The following is an 18264-nucleotide window of genomic DNA, read 5'->3' on the forward strand; positions in this document are numbered from 1 at the left end:
TCAAGAAAATTGTTTTAGAAACATTCTTGACAAAACAATATTTGCTGAATTAACTTCGCGGAAAGTGTTCTACAACACATTTTCAAGATTTTCTTTATTAAAAAGATGAGGTATATTTAAAACGGCCAATTCCAATTTGTTCTTGGGAAAATTTTTTATACAAATAATTGAACGCTCATAAAAACCGGAGCAACAGGTTTTTCACCTGCGGGTTATAAAATCCCTTCCTTTTTATTATTGTTTACCCTCACCCTCTTTCAGTTACAAACGATTTAAGTACTTTTGCGAAATTTTGATTCACCTTTATTTTACACATGTACACAACAACTCGTACCTTCAACCAAAAAGTAGTTTCATTTCTTATTGTATGGTGATTAGTGACCGTTAATCGATTCGCTTTTTTCACATCCTAAAGGTATTTGTATAGTTTAAACAATGTTCATAAATCCCAGGCACTGAAGATGATATTAATAAAGATTGAAACGTTGGCGCGACAATGAAAATTTTCTAAACCTACGTCATTCCTGACCGCATCTCACGATCTCCAAATATTCATTAACTAACGGTCACTAAACACCACACATTGTTTAAATTACACATTTAGTATGTTAAAATCAATTTATACAATGATGTATATCATATAGAAATTTTAGTTTAATCAGAATATTTGTACTCACTCAAAGTGTGTGTTTTCCGTGTATATGTGTCATTGTTGTGTGACGTGATTATTTGGAGATCGTGAGGTGCGGTCTGGTGTGACGTAGGTTTTAGAAAAATATTTTCCTTATCATACCAACGTTTCGATCTTCATTGAGCTCATCTTCAGGGCCTGGGATTTATAAACATTGTATGAATTAAACAAATACATGTAGGATGAGAAAAAATGAATTTATACAATGCTGGAAATTTTAGACTCAATAAAAGTATTTGAACTCACTCAAAGTGTTTGTTTTCCGTGTAGGTGTCATTCTTGTATGTCGTGTTGAGAGTGCCAATGAGATATTGCTGTTTTATGTTTTTGTACGTTGGATTTTGAAGGAGTGGGGAAGGAAGAAGGGATAGAAAGACCAGTTTTCTATGGGGAGTCGGGCCTGGTTAGTCTTTCAGGATTATATAGAAGGAGATGATTAGGGGAAGGAGAGGTAACTTCTTGAAGAATTAGACTATGTAGAACTGTATGATGTGTGAGTGTAATGATTGTTTTATATGTTGTATTATATATTTTGCGTGGTGTATGCATGGTAGTGATATTGAATTTGATTTATGATATTAGCATAGCTGCGACTGAGTATACATATCTCTGTTCTGTAATTGTTTATCTTTTTTGATGTATGCCATTTCTAAAAAATTACATTCATGTTTGTTTTGCTTTGTGTTTTTTTGGATTGTTTAAAATCGAAATTGTGTGGATTATTGAAAATGGTGGGTAACAAGTGCGAGAGGATTTTGTTTGCGTTTTTTTGCAATCATAGATGTGTGGTTTTATCCTCTTATTGCGATGTAATTCCGATGTAAGTTGCTGGACAATTTATACAATTGATTTTGTAAATTACATCAGATTTATTTACTACTGGTGTGGAATTTTTAATTTTGGAAAAAAGAGTGTGATTAGTTTTATAATTTTTGAAGGCTTAAAGAAGGTTTGAAGTATTTAATACTAACTTCGTAATAAATAGAGATATAAATATTAAGATTTCAAACAAACACATGATGCATTTAGAACTGTTTGTCAATCATTTAAATATTTTTATCGCCAGAAATTTTACAACTACAATTTCAACAACTAATATTTTCTGGTTAAAATAATTTCTATATTCTCGAGATTTAAACAAAAAAACACAATACATCAAATCCTTCACTATTGCAATTAGATTTGAAAACTCATTGGTTAGTAATCCGATTATTATTGATCAGTAATAAATCAAAAGCTTCGGAACTGTACATTTATGTTTGCTGTATAATTTAATTATGTTGTTCGGAACTAATTTTGTTCTAGGGGTGTTAATTTTACTATCAAATCCTACGCTAGGAACACGGACGGTTTACGCCGTTTTAATCATTCAGTAAAATTTTGGTTTTATGGCACAAACAACATAAAAATAAAGAATACAAATTCTATCATTAATTAAACTATTCTGTTAAAAATAGAAGAGAGAATAATTACAAATATTATATTTAGAAATTGGTTGGAATAAAGAAATAATTTTTCATTTACCTTAGCATTATAACGACGAATATCTAGATATTAATAACATAAAAAGACTAATATCTGTCCAATTTTGCAAAAATAGCTCATTTGTCAACCTCAATCTTGACCTGTCGATTTCGGACTAATTCAAACTGGCAGCTGCTTTCCACGGTGAACAACCAAATTTACGACCTACATGGCGTGTATTAAAGTGAATTTAGGTTGGATTAATGTCAACTATAAAAAATGGTCAATGTAAATTAACAGCTGGCGTAAATTTATTGCCATTTTTGTTCCTTCTTAATGAATATGCACAATGTATGCAACTTTGTTTTAGCGTTACAAAAAAAATCAAGAACGCTCACAGAAAAAAACCGGACTCTTGTATTTATTTGTTTATTTTCCATAGTAATTAAGGATTAATAGTTGATTAGTTATTTTATGTAAGGTATTGGATGAAATGAAAAGTTTGTGTCATGAGCGGGATTCGAAGTGTCACGATCGCTCAAGTGGTTAGACCAACGGCGTATTGAGCCGAAGGTCTTGGGTTCGTATCCCGCTCGTGACATTAACTTTTTCATTTCAATCAATACCTTACATAAAATAATTAATTAATTGAAAAAATTTATTTGGACAATCAGACTACGAAATATAATGGAATTAATAGTTATCTTAAAACGTAAACAAGATACATATTTTTTGCTTACAAAACTGCTTTACTTGTCCAGTCGGTTAATATTGTTATTTTATTGGTATTCTTTGGTGAAACAATAAATTTGAATAAATTTAATTTTGTTTTTAAAGCATGGTTTTAAATTGTGAAGATCTCGCCCGGGCAGATGCTTTGGCCAACGACGGGCTAGCGTTCGTTGTGTAGATTAAGTCCTGGCTGTGCCCCGCACTGTCATCTAATCTAGAGCGGTTTAGGACCACCAGGAGTCTCGGTTCAAGAGAAGGTAGTAAGTCAGGCTCTAACTGCACTACGGAACCGTCATTTAACGGCTTCCTCGGCACGTAGTCATCTCCAAACGGTTCGTAATGTAAGGGTGAGATGAAAAACAGTAATCAGGAGGCTTCTTGAGAATAGCCTAATCTTTAGACGTCCCGCATCAGTCCCCGTCTCTACTACTGGAGAAGAATCGAGTAGAAAATCTATTCGCAAAACAGCATCTAGCTTGGTCACTTGAACAGTGGTGGCTGTTCTCTTAGCAGATGAGTGCCGGTTTGGCTTGTGGCAATGAGATGACCGTGAACGTCTGAAAGGAAAACTTGGAGTGTTTCAAAGACAGTTAGTTATTGTTATTAGGTGAAATCTACGTCCATGCCCGTTCCGAATAGTGGTTATCACATTGAACGAATCTTTGATAGGAACGAAGCTAAGGTACATTGAGGAGATTTGTAAGGAATCTGTAGGCCCTTTCGCTCTATTTATTGTGAAAAAATTCGTATTAATGCATGATAACGCATGTGGCTCCAGTTGACACCAATACTTGGAGGATGAAGGGATTAGCACAATGAATTGGCCAGCACGTTCCCCTGACATAATTCCCATTGGAATCATATGGGGCATGATAAAGAGCTTGCATAATTAAAAGTGTATTTTATAATTTTATGTGCTGTTCTCTCCTGAAACTGTATTTTTTAACGTTTACTTGAGATTTGCAACAATTGTAATTAATTTTCATCATATCTGATTATAGATGTTGGACGAGTCACTAGCAGAAGCCGCCCCGTGGCAACACTCTTTGCACTGATGATTCTTCACTAGAAGAATTTCTCAAGACCACTTTCGTTCAAGCGTCTTTGAAGATTATCAGGTAGGATAAAAGTAAACAATGAGAGCATTAAGTCGGGAACACACTTACCCGATGCTACGCCATACGACAGGGTGTGCACATCTATCCGACGCAAGTACACGTCGCGTACAGTCCACAGCGTTTATCGCAATAATCATTATCACAATCGCAACGCATCTTTTGTTTTTAATGCACTATTTTTAGCAAAACCTTGTAATAAATTGTTAGTTAAATTTTATGAGCACAACCATCTAATAAATTGTTTGTTAAACTTAATTGTTTTAAGTAACCTTACTCCTAACCATTATAATTAAACAGTGTTTATAAAAACTTATAAATTTTTGATCTCGTTTAATTTGGTTTAAATTAAAATAGCATGTTGTAATTAATATAACGACAAAATTACAAGTACTTACATGAAATAAACTACAAAAAATATGAGTGTCCTGTTCTGATGCTACCCGACGAAAATGGTGTAATTTTACCAGCAAAACTATGAAATAAATTGTTAATTAAATTGTATGAGCAAAACCGTGTAATAAATTGTTCCAATTTTAGTACATATACCGCCGAAGCGAGTACAATAAATTGGTAGTTAAATTCATTATATCAAAACATCGTATATATATAAATACATATATATATAGAGTGGAAGGTTTATGGGCCGACAAACAGCTGAGGTCATCGCCGGCCCTCCGCATATATTCCTTCTCTTTCCTGTCTTTCTCGCGTATTTTGTATTGAACTGCAGCCATTTGAGCATCTCAATCTGGTAACTGACTCTCTGCTTTTACTTGAATATTACGTCGTTATTTTAAAAACCTAGCCTCTTGTTAGTACCTCAGGTTGTCAATTTAAGAATAGATAAACAACATACAATACATAACATATATATCGCCACAAACATAGAAGTCTGGTCACATTCACTCCCCCAGAGTACTCGATATTCCTCTGGGCGGGGCCGAACCCACTCCATTCGCGCTAATAATTTACTTTTGCTCCCCAGACGTCACACACTCACCCCAGAGTACTCGATATTCCTCGGGGCGGGGCCGAACCCACTCCATTCGCTCTAATAATTTACTTTTGCTCCCCAGACATCACACACTCACCCCAGAGTACTCGATATTCCTCGGGGCGGGGCCGAACCCACTCCATTCGCGTTAATAATTTACTTTTGCTCCCCAGACGTCACACACTCACCCCGGAGTACTCGATATTCCTCGGGGCGGGGTAAATAACCCCTTCCTTTCACGCAAATAAATTACGTTTATCCTAATGTATTAACATAAACACCACACAAACACTTCACGAAAAATCGTATTCCGCTGTTTTGATTAATTTTCTACCAAACCATTAAAATTAATTTTTAAAAAAATACTAATTAATTTTTAATCACTGTTAATTTGGTTTATATTAAAATAAATACGTTGTAATTAATATAACGATGATAATAATACATGTAATGTGAATAAAAGTATGAGTGTCCGGTTTTTTGTCTTCGACTGTACTCGATGCGACCTGACGAAAAAAAGGGGATTGCAGAGCGTAGTGTAGGGTTGCATAGGGTAGATGTGCGCGGGGGTAATACAACCTTATGTAAAATCGGAGTTTGGATTTGCGTCGGGTAGCGTCGCATGGCGTAGCATCGGGTAAGTGTGTTCCCGGGCTTTAACCTTTTTTTTAACTAACAAACTAGCCCTATTTGCTGGGTCATGTAAAATGACAATCATGCCATTGTTGATTGAACATAATAGGGAATATACGGATAATTTTTTTGATTCGAATTGGAATCGATTTTATCCTGACTCTCCAACGAGATTGACCTAAAATTTTAAATTTAGCCCAAAAGAAATTAATCGACTTTAAAAACAGTTTGATATGATATGAGAAATCGTCGACGCGAAACTAATCGATTAGTCGACCATTTCATAACTCGTTTAAACCTAATTAAGCAGTGTTGGAAATTGAAAATTCCGTTGGTTGGCCTGGGTTGGATTTATGAAGGGAAACCGATTAGGAACGCACCCTCGACAAACACAATTACCGGGAAGCTCCCTGATATCCGTCTCTCACAAAAACTATTATTGTCCTAGTTATCTTTGTAATAGATTTTGTCAATATCTAAGCCAAATCAAAACCAAGTGAACAAACGCATTAAAATATGCAAACGGTTACTTATTACATACATTTCGAAACTATCGACCGCTATCGCTATTATCTCATTGAAGCATTTCATTACACATAAATTGTATGTTGTTCCATCTTAGCGTTTAATTAATCTGCACTGTGGATGAGAATTATCAAGTGGCCGTTCATGTCGTTGTCGAATCAATTGATTTTGAAGAGGAAAATGGCCTCTCGGGCGTAGGACTCATCACCACCTGTTACACAAACCGAAACCGTTCATTATTTGCATGCCATTTCTGACGGTGCAATTATACATTCAACGGAATTTGGCAATAATATAACAATGTACAGGTGGTGCAGTCGATCAGTTGTTAGGCAACGAAAAACAATTAACGTACACAATACCAGGATCGGTAAAAAATATGTTTGATACTAGAAAGGATCAAAATTAAAAAATAATAATGTCTGAAAATTACTTCAAAACATCTGACTTATCCTACTTCAAAAAATGTGCCTGAAATCTATATTTTATTTTAATTAATTGTACTCTTTATTTTTGGTCCGATTGACCAATTAACTTCTTTCATTTAGTTATTCAGATATCGTGAGATGCGGTCGGGTGTGATGTAGGTTTCAGAAAAACATTTTCTTTATCTGCCAACGTTTCAATGTTTTATTGAGATCATCTTCAGGGCCTGGGATTTACAAACAATGTTTACATTAGGATGTGGAAAAGTGAATTTATACAATGCAAAATATATTTTATATTCAAACAAAGTATTTCTACTCCCTCAAAGTGTTTGTCTTCTGTGTAATTGTGCCATCCTAGCGTGTCGTGTTGAGAATGCCAGTGAGATTTTGCTGTTTTATGTTTATATATGTTTGGTTTTGAAAAAAAAGAGAGAGAAAAAAAAACAATTCACTTTTCCCCATCCTAAATGTATTTGTTAAATGTAAACATTGTTTGTAAATTCCAGGCCCTGAAGATGATCTCAATAAAAGATCGAAACGTTGGCACTATAAAGAAAATGTTTTTCTGAAACCTACATCACACCCGACCGCATCTCACGATATCTGAATAACTATCGATTAACGGTCACTAATCTCTACAAATTTCTTTAATTTAATTAATCTTTTATGTAAGGTATTGCCTGAATGAAAAAGTTAGTGACACGAGCGGGATTCGAACCCACGACCTTCGGCTAAATACGCCGCTGCTCTACCCACTTGAGCTATCGTGACTTCGATCCACTCGGACACCAACTCCCCATCTCAACCTACAACCTTTCGGATTTCCCCTCTTTTTGCCATTTTTCAAATGTCGTGCAATCAGGATTCGATTCTCGGCGACATATGAAGAGTCATTGTAATTCCTTTTACTTATTATATCCGTTATATTTAGTGTTTTTATTAGCCATTATTTTATTTTTCATTTCAACAAAAACCTCACGTAAAAAGAATTGAAAGAAGTAATTTGGTCAATTGACCACTAAATACCCGTGGCCACTTCATATGTCGCCGAGAATCGAATCCTGATTACACGACATTTGAAAAATGGCAAAAAGGGGGAAAATTCGAAAGGTTGTAGGTTGAGATGGGGAGTTGGTGTCCGAGTGGATCGAAGTCACGATAGCTCAAGTGGTTCGAACAGCGAACAGCAGCGTATTGAATCGAAGGTCGTGGATTCGAATCCTACAACCTTTCGAATTGTCCCTCCTTTTTGCCATTTTTTAAATGTCGTGTGATCAGGATTCGATTCTCGGCGACATATGAAGTGGCCACGGAGTGCTGTTAGTGAAGATATACTTCGTTGTACTTATTAAATCCATTATATTTTGTGGTCCGTTTGACCAACTATCTTCTTTCAATTAATTAATCTTTTATATAAGGTATTGGCTGAAATAAAAAAGTTAGTGTCAGGGGTGGGATTCGAACCCACAACCTTATGGCTAATACGTCGCTGCTCTCACCCCTTAAGCTATGATGACTTCGATCCTCTCGAACTCCAACTTGTAATTTCAACCTACCTTTCGAATTTTTCCCCGTTTTTGCCATATTCGGATTCGAATCCCACTCGTGACACTAACATTTTCATCTCAATCAAGTCCTTAGGTAACGAATACAATTAATTAAAGTAATGAATACGGTCTGTTATGACCTCTAAGCATATCAATATTTTGTACCTACTTTCGATTTAAAATATTTCAAATTGCCTCGTAAGCATCTCAATCAAATTGTTAACTGTTAAGCATCTAAATATTTAATAATTGAAATTTAAAATTCAGAACAGATAACAAAAACGTTGTCCCACTGACTGGGCATTAAATGTACGCACTGAACCATCTCCTCAGTAAAACCATTCATTCCTCTTCCTATCCAAACTCAAATCCTTTTCATTTTCCATCAGCACCATCCGATGGTTCCACTCCTATGGAAAGTTTTGTTACGTAGATGATACCAGTTTTTGATTACAATCTTTCGGTTGAGACTAATGTCTTGCTATTTCATGTCTTCCAAGTCTTTGAGAGGATCCGTTTGTAGAAGATAAAGGGAATCTTGAAGGTAGAGGATCAATTAATATTTTCTTCACACCCTTCCTTTTTTTGGTGATTTACCGATTTGTCTTTTTATTTTTTAAACCGTACTTAATCTTGATACAAGTACAGTGCTAAACCTTTTTTCCGCACCACCCGTCCTAGTGGTTGTGGTGATTTCAAAAATTTTTAGTGTGCCTCGACTTCTATGAAAAATCACTTTTTCCATGTTGTCCCTTGCTTTCTCACTACTGTGCCTTGCTTTAGGGTAAATCGAATTGGGTTCCAGAGGTCCGCGATTACAAGCATGCGGTTGTACTTCAGCCACAAGAGTTTTTTTTTTTCAGACACACAACTACCGCCAAAATTTATAGCATTAAATTCCATTGATAAAAGGAATTAATTTGCTACTCGTAATGCAAATGCCTGCCATGAACGCGAAAAAACTGTAGTAACTTTATTGCCTCTGGTCGCAATGCTCTGCAGGCAGGATGTGTTTCAATTTTGAACCAAAATTGTATTGATCAACAAACAATATTAAATGGTAGTGTAAAAGACGGAATTTTATGGAGGGACACTCACATTTCTGCCTTCGGCAAAGTAGACATTAGGTATCTGCTTGTAAAGTCATTGTCTATTTACCACATTTTCAATTATTTTCCACGACTAAGATTTAGCTATTTGAAAAGCAATATAGCTTTTTCCGATTTAGAGGTAAACTGTGAGTAGCAGTGACTACATTATCACTGGTAGATGTATTAATGCGAATAATTTTATCTCTTAAATAAATTTCATATCTTCAAGTTGAGTAAAACAGTTATAAATTTTTTCTCTTTGTTCACACCGATAAAAGTAACGGGTGAAAATGTGACAGTGTCGAATGGCGAAATTTCGATATCGGAACAGTACAGCGCGACTTATCCGCATCCCTCAGTCGTTCCCACAGTATCGAATCAAACAATAATTTAATTATTCAGTGTATATAAATTGTACCATCGTTTCGAAGGTTTATGTTTTTTTCAAAGCATAAATCCAACGACAAAAAGATGCCCTTTATGGGTTTATTTGTATAAATGAACCACCGGAAAAACGTCACTGTTCATTATATTTAAAGTATCTGGCAATAATTATGTAGCCAATGTAAAGGACCCCTCGGCTTCACGTCGGAGTTTTCCATTCAAATTAACGGCCTGCAAAGTTAACGGCGTAAATTTATTAAGAGAGGACTCCCGGCCCGCCCCGTCTCAGCTTCCCAAGACCCAAATGATAAACAGTGGGAAAAGAGCCCCCCTTAAAATAGGGACAAAGCCGGTATTAACAGTAACAACTGCATGACTTATATATCTCATTTAACGCATGTCTAAGTTGTGCTGAGCCAAGCCCGAAATTAAGTTTGGGCTCTGATTTGTCCCCGAACGACAGAAAACATCCTCCTTTCTCGAAAATTTTCGTAACGTTAACAACCCCTTCAGGGAATTCTACGTTACTTTTCATCATTTTCACTCAATTTTTAACTTTTTGATTTTTTAAGATGAAAAAGAGATATCGCAAAATATATGTAGTGTCCTTGATTTTTTAAAATTCGTTTAGAAATCGATTAGGTTTCGTGGTCCGATTGACCAATTAAATTTTTTTCAATTAATTAATCATTAAGTAAGGTATTGGTCGAGATAAAAATGTCAGTGTCACGAGCGGGATTCGAACCAACGACCTTCGGCTAAATACGCCGCTGCTCGACCACTTGAGCTATCGTAACTTCGATCCACCTTTTTTGAATTTTTCGTGTAATCTATTTTATTCTCGCTGACAAATGAAATGCCCAAGGAGAGCTCTAGTGACGTATACTTCATTTTGCTTATTTTTTTTTAGGTTTCGAGGTCCGCATGACCAAAAAAATTATTTTCAATTAATTAAGATTTGGTTGAGGTAAAATATTCATTAAAAGAGAATTTCTTCATTGAGATGGGAAGTTAGTGGTTGGCCCATGAAACCTAATAAATTAAATAAAAGACAAAAATCAATTTGTCGTATTTTTTTAATTCAACTATCAAAATGTTTTCACACGTTTATTAATTAGTTTCAGTTATTGGCATTAAATTAAATTTTAACCCTGGTTATAGGCAACAAATGAAAAAATAGTAAGTTCCGTGTGAAACAAGTCGAATTCAACCGTAAAGAGGGTTGTCTTTTCCACTGAACTGGTTGGTAATGTCAACACCGTACATAAGTCAGGCAGGAAATCAAACCAAAAGTAGGAAGTTATATCTAAAAAAAGGTCAATAGCCAAGTACAACTTGGCCTATATTCGAGAAAAAATAGTAGCGCAACTTTTTGTGCGCAGTAAATAGAGCTTCATATGTTTTCATTAAAGGGGCAATTATTAAAATTTATTGAAACTTTATTAAAGATAATTCGGCTGCTAAATATTTTTGGATGTGTTTATTAAGTGTAGTTTAATGTATAAAATTTAATCATTATTCAGAAATCGTGAGATGCAGTCTTGTGTGGTGTTTTTGGTGTCTAAATTGTGTGGTGTTTTTTGTGACCGTTAGTTAATGATTATTTGGAGATCGTGAGATGCGGTCTGGTATGACGTAGGTTTCAGAAAAACATTTTTTTTATCGTGCCAACGTTTCGATCTTTATTGAGATCATTTTCATGGCCTGGGATTTACAAACATTGTTTAAATTTAACAAATACATGTAGGATGTGGAAAAAAGTGAATTTTTATGTTCATGTTGTTTTTTGAAAAAAATATTTTTTATATTCAATCAAAGTATTTCTTCTCAATCAACATACATGTCTTTGTTAAATTTAAACAATGTCTGTAAATCCCAGGTGATGATGATGATCTCAATAAAGATCGAAACGTTGGCACGATAAAAAAAATGTTTTTCTGAAACCTACGTCACACCAGACCGCATCTCACGATCTCCAAATAATCATTAACTAACGGTCACAAAAAACACCACACAATTTAGACACCAAAAACACCACACCAGACCGCATCTCACGATTTCTGAAAAATCATCGACTAACGGTCACCAATCACCACACATTTATAAATTTTTTTGTAAATTCTTAACAGCAAAAAAATGCTTAATAATAGAATTAATAAATTAACGTTTGTTATTAAAATGCAATCAGAAGATCATTGAGCATTATGACGGAATCGCGAGGAATTTGTAATTCCACTTTGCTCTGATTCGAATTGGTATCGAAGCCATCAAAAATTAATTCTCGGTTGACCCATACATCTTAAAAATTCACAAATATCTCTATGAAATCAAACCACTTAACAAACATGTGGTGTTCGTTTGGGTTCCTAGTCATGTCGGCATTTCTGGACAATTTTACTATTTTTCTCTGAAATGATTTACGCGCTTTTAATAAATATTAATTATCATTATTACCTAAATATCGGCATATCCAAATATACCATCATAATTTGTCGGGTGTGTGAAAAAAGAAACAAGCAGAAACATTTGGCCTGTGAATGGCGGTCGCGTTAGTAACTAATGAGATCGTCGTCCATCCATTGACGGATCAAAGAAAATTCCAGGGATTAAATTTTCTAATAATAGATAATAATCGGCATTTCTGGAAATGAAAAAGCTGATCAACAGGCAAGGAACGCTCCAAACCATCCACCAAGAACAGATCAATTTCCTCTACGCCCAGATGATGTAGTCGTTTATGTTAAAAACAATATCAAACGAAAGTCGGCGTCAAGATGGAATGTCTGCAGAGATAGTAAGAAAGAAATTAAGCCAGTTGTCCATAAATGGCCAAGTGAGGAACTTGAGAGAAAAGAACTAGTGATTCTCTCTAGATTACGAATAGGTCAAATCAGGCTATCCATAATAGGCGTTTAATAGGCAACAAACTCCAGACTTGTCCTCGATGTATGCGAAGTGGAGAATGTATCATTATGACTGTAAAACATATTTTGTTCGACTGTCGCACTTTGCAACCCTTTAGCCAAAGGCTCAATCTTTCGACTGATTTAAAGGAGTTACTGGGTCCCCAGTGTTTGTTTCGAAGAGCAATTTTCAACTTTCTCAAATTTATTGGAAGTTATAATGAGATTTAGGCCTTTTCCCGAATTGTTATACCATTGAATGTTTGTCTGCTAGTGTTTGAATGAGAGTTGTGCGTGCAAGATTTCGTTCTTTTTTCAGGAATTTTTGAGGCTACAGAAGCGTAAAAATGAAATAGAAGAAAGCACAAGTTGCGGGGTAATAAACTGCAATGCCCAAAATCACAATTTAAATAAGAAAGATAGCTCCCTCAGAAAAAAAAATAATAATAAAATATATATATATATTCACTAATTTCGTGGTCCGCTTGACCAATTAATATATTACAATTAATTAAGTTTTTTAGTTGGGATAAAAAAGTCAATGGCCGCTGCTCTACCACTTGAGCTATCGTCACCTCGATCCACTCGGACACCAACTTCCCATCTCAACCCCACCTTTTTGAATTTTCCCTCCTTTTTGCCATTTTCAAGGGTTTAAAATTACCCCAATTTGATATTGGCATTACCACATACCCCTACCATACTTCTAGCCCACAAAAATAACGTAAGTCACTTGTATGTTTTGCTGCTGATATGCTTTCTTTTCGTTAATCATTTTTTTCCGCTCTTCTACCTTGTTCGGACTCGACAGAACTTGCAAAGTTGTAGCAACTACACCATATGTGTAATTGGAGACAAGATTCTAGTTTTAATATTAAATTGTAGTAGTATTGAGAAACTATACCTACCAATGCTCCACCCGAAGTGCCGCAAGGCCATACTTTAACTCTTTCTATGCTGCGTAATTCAAGTGCTAAGATTTACTCCACCAGCTATGCCTCTAGCCAGCCATATATCTATCCTTCGAAGTTAAATTAGCTACCAAAAACCAAAATAATAATTTTTATTAGTCTCCCTACCACGCGCCACTAACAACAGCAGTGAGAACAACTGAAATTAAACAAAATAAAGAAACTGGACGGAAACATAACGACTACACACGCTTAGTTCAGTTCGGCCCCACATAATCAGGAGTGAACACGCCTGACATCCCATCCCACACTGGAACAAGCATCGCTTACTTCACCGAAGATCGCAAATACATCGATCCTGACATTTCGCCTAGAAACGTGCAGAAACACCTCATACTGCTTTTATCTTGGAGAAATAAAAGCTGAAAACCCCACCATTTAACCTCTACCCTTCATCGAAAAATTAGACATCAGTTTATTGGGGAGCGATACCTACTGATATCAAACTCATCGAAACTCCCTAAACGATGGAACTATTCAAAAACCTCCCACTGCTACTTGAAAAACTGCCTAACTTATATTTGCCTAAAAAGACCTTCGACAACTTCCTAAATCGGTATCACTCGTGTACTGGAAGGTGGTATTCATCCAAAAACTATGCAAAATTCTTCGGAAAATCCTAACCATCCATTTTATTTATCGTATGAAACGTAGACTTAAATATTCGTTCAATTCATAAAGGAATTCTACTATCAAATTAATAGACAAAATAAATGTTGGAGTGAGTGTGTTGTTAATATCTTTTTAAAAAGAGAGTTCCTACTCACAGTAAGTTGTATTTACGATACGGATTTCTAGCCTACAGCTCATCATCAGATTGAAGGAGCTCTACAACCTGATGATGAGCTGTAGGCTCGAAATCCGGATCGTCGAAAACACCTTACTGTGAGTAGGAACTATCTTTCTAAAAAATTCGACTACTATTACTATAAAGACCCCACATTTCAAAAGCTCTTACCTTGCCTTATTTTCCCCAAACGCGGCACGCAGAATAAAGAGGGGATCTCCTAGGAATATTCTAATCAATGTAAATGACTGAGAGAGAAATTAAATAGCTATCTGCAGAAGTCAAATAAAAATTTGAAGCGCTATCAGCAATTTTTCCTCTCATTGTAAGTTTGATGATGGTACTTTTAAATAACCATCCATTTACATTTTAGTGGTCAATTGACTTTCAATGAATTATTATATTTATGTAAGGTCTTGGTGTCTTGGAGGGATCTTCTTGCAATGGTTATTGTAGAACGAATAACGAATCAACTTCAACTTCAGAACAAAATCAGTCATCAGTTGTTATGGAATAAACCTTATCATTAAGTTCACTATTTTTCGTGGTCCGCTTGATCAATGAATATCATTCAATTAATTAAGGTTTTATGTTGAGATAAAAAGTCAGTGTCACGAGCGAGATTCGAACCCACGACCTTCGGCTAAATACGCCGCTTGATCTATCGAGACTCGATCCTCTCGGACACTAACTTTTTTATATANCGGCTAGATACGCCGCTGCTCTATCACTTGAGCTATCGTGACCTTGATCCACTCGGACATCGATAGCTCAAGTGGTAGAGTAGCGGCGTACCTAGCCGAAGGTCGTGGGTTCGAATCCCTCTCGTGCCATTAACTTTTTTTTCATCTCAACTAAAAACCTTAATTAATTGTAAATTAATAATAATAATAATAATTATTATTATTATTAAAACATACAGTAGAGAAATTTCATCATGGCATTCTTTTCTTAAATTAATTTGGGTCTAGGAATCCACGAGCACATGTTCATCTAATTTCGGAACTGCTTTAATTCCCTAAATAAGCGCGTGATCAATCCCATTAATGAAAGGGTTATTGTATCTGAGAGGAATGTGATTTGGAAAGCTTTTAATTAATTAAAGAGAATATAAGGCAGGTCGAGTAGTTGGGATGGTTTCCCTTTACAAAGAGGGATCCGCCCTCGGTAAAAACACGTTCAATCAGGATGAATGGTAAAGATCAATCAACTCTATAACAGTGACAGATCCTCTCATTAACATATAAAAACATTTATTCTCTTTTTCGATTTCTATCCACCGGTACTTGACTGATTTCCTTGATTTGCATAGAATTATAGATGAGGTGCGACAGAACAGATCGGAAGAAAATAAATACACAAATCGTTAATAATGATGTTACCCTTTTTTTCCTTTGATTTGTAAGTTTTTTTTTAAAAATTTTATGGCTTGGATAAATCATTATATTTTAAACATTAAATGTTATGAGGCCGCGTGAGACGGAGAATAACTTTGAGAAATAGTTTGATCTCAATCGTTTAGACAATAAACTCTGTAACTTTACTTTACTATTTTGATAACTATTAATCATATTATAATCACTGTTAAACGTAAATTATAACTATTTTTTAAATTAAGCTATGAAAAACATGAAAAACCGAGCAATTTTTCGTTAGAAAGTTATGTGCCATCCCCAAAGCCACGTTCAATATGATCTATAAATCCATTACAGTTCCTGGTCCGATTGACCAATTAACATTTTTCAATTAATTAATATTTACGAAAGGTATTTGTATGGTATGGTGGAAGGGATGCCGGGAAGCGGGGCTTGTATTCCCCAGGCACTGCAGCCTTCTGTCTTATTGTACCATCCCAGTTCCCTAGTTTAGTCAATAGACTCAATCCTTCTTCTCAGAAGTATTAGGTCATTGACTGTTATTGCTGCAATTTGGTTCCCTGAGTCTTTTCCGTACTGTTTCCTCCTCCTCATTACATAATCTGCAAATGGGGTCATCGCTGTATATACCCATGTTGTGTAGATGTTTCCTCCGATACCAGTGACCGGTTAGTAGTCCCACCACTCCTCTGAGTTTTGCCCTCTCCAATTGCAGCAGTGTTTTTGCCAATTTTGGTGAGGGTTGTTTCAGCATAAGTTTACTATGTCTAGCACCGCTAGAGTTTATCCACTTCTCTCTTTGTTTTGTTTGGATCCATTCTGCGATGGAGGAATCTATGTTTGTTTTTGTTATCCCAAGGATAGGTTCGGGGCCTATGTATGGTCTTGCAGATCCTCTTCTGGCCAGTTTGTCCGCCTCTTCGTTACCCAGAATTCCCCTGTGCCCTGGCACCCAAGATATCATCAGGTTGTTGTGTTCTCCCAGGTTTTGGAGATTTTGGATACATTCACTGACTAGTTTTGATGTAATTCTTTTACATGCCAGTGCTTTAATAGCTGCTTGACTGTCTGATCTTATGAGGATTTTTTTGTCAGTGTAACCTCTTTTGAGATTTTCCAGGACACAAGCATTGATGGCATGTATTTCTGCTTGAAAGACCGAAGTATACTTCCCTAATGAGTTTGATTGCTCATATTTTGGGCTTGTACAGAAAACGCCTGATCCGGTTCCTTCGTTTGTTTTGGAGCCATCCGTATACCATGTCATTGTATCTGATGCTTTCCTGTGTTCTTCCTCTCCTTTATAGTCTGTTGAGACTTTATAGGAAGTTGTGAAGATTGTTTCCGGGATCATGTAGACAGTCCCCATTTCTAATAATGGGTGTCTGATTTTATTGATTATGGTTGTATGCCCGAATTGTTTTGTTCCTTTCCAATTTAATTGTTTTTGGAGCCTAAATGAGCTTTTCCTAGCCTCTCCTTGTATGAATATTTCAAGTGGAGGTAGGTTTAGAAAGGTTTCTAATGCGTTTGTAGGGGTTGTTCTCATCGCCCCTGTGATACATAGGTTTGCTAATCTTTGTAAACTGCCTAATGTTTGGGTAGCTACTTTTTGTTGAGCTTTGTTCCACCGGTATTGGTTGAGATAAAAAAGTCAGTAACACGAGCGGGATTCGAACCCACGACCTTCGGCTAAATACGCTGCTACTCTACCACTTTCATAAATATATGATCTATATACAAACTATGGCAAAAAGGAGGGAAAAGTTTTGAAAGGTGGGTTGAGATGAGAAGTTGGTGTCCGAGTGGATCGAAGTCACGATAGCTAAAGAGGTAGAGCAGCGGCTTATTTAGCCGATGGTCGTGGGGTCGAATCCCGTTCTTGACACTGTCTTTTTTCATTTCAACCAATACCTTACATAAAGATTAATTCATTCATTTTCTATAAATAACGTGAATAACTTCGTTTTTTTTAATAACAGGAAAATTAAGTGTCAAATTCGGCGAAGGAATTCGGTTTTTTTTAATGAATATTCGATTGTCAAGTCGGCAATTCGTATTGAAAGAACTTTTTTTTCCTTCACTTTTGCATGGAATTCATATCGTCGTAGGTTGAAAACTACATTGGAATTTTTACTGAACTTTTATCAAACAACAATTTGGCCATTTTTCGGTGAGTTGGTAATCAAGCTTAAAACATTGTGTTAGTAAAATTTTCTTATTTTAAAACTACTAAGTTTACTAACCCTGTTATATACTTATTGGAGAGAAAATATTACTGCTTTAGAAAAGAGTTTGGTCAATGCATTTGAATAAGTCAATAATTCTGCAAAGAGATAAAGGTAGAAAGACGCTTCTTGAAGCACATCGTACAAAAAACATTTGTCAAACGTTCGTTTATCAGAGCCAATTAATTGCCACTTACACAAATTAAGGAAAGTAAAAAGAAAAACAAACACAACGGATTCTACGAATGGACATTTTAAATAATTAAAATTTTTGTTGATTTCGACAATGTCTTAAAAACGATTCGTCTTTTGAATTAAAAAATCATGCTTCAAAAGACATCTCAAAAATTTAAACAAGTAAAACTTCGTAACGAATTGGAACGAGCTTCTAT

General features: G+C 35.6%; 1 long non-coding RNA gene across 1 annotated transcript in view; it reads left to right on the forward strand.

The window, feature by feature from the left end:
* The window catches only part of LOC106662026, a 305248-nt gene that overhangs the window by 87424 nt on the left and 199560 nt on the right, over positions 1-18264 (forward strand). The window contains exon 2 of the long non-coding RNA XR_002910887.1: positions 3889-4005. This is a non-coding gene — a long non-coding RNA (uncharacterized LOC106662026). The remainder of the gene's footprint in view (positions 1-3888; positions 4006-18264) is intronic.

The sequence above is a fragment of the Cimex lectularius genome, unplaced genomic scaffold (assembly GCF_000648675.2).
Source record: "Cimex lectularius strain Harlan isolate CLEC.00 unplaced genomic scaffold, Clec_2.1 scaffold57, whole genome shotgun sequence".
Classification (NCBI taxonomy): Eukaryota; Metazoa; Arthropoda; class Insecta; order Hemiptera; family Cimicidae; genus Cimex; species Cimex lectularius.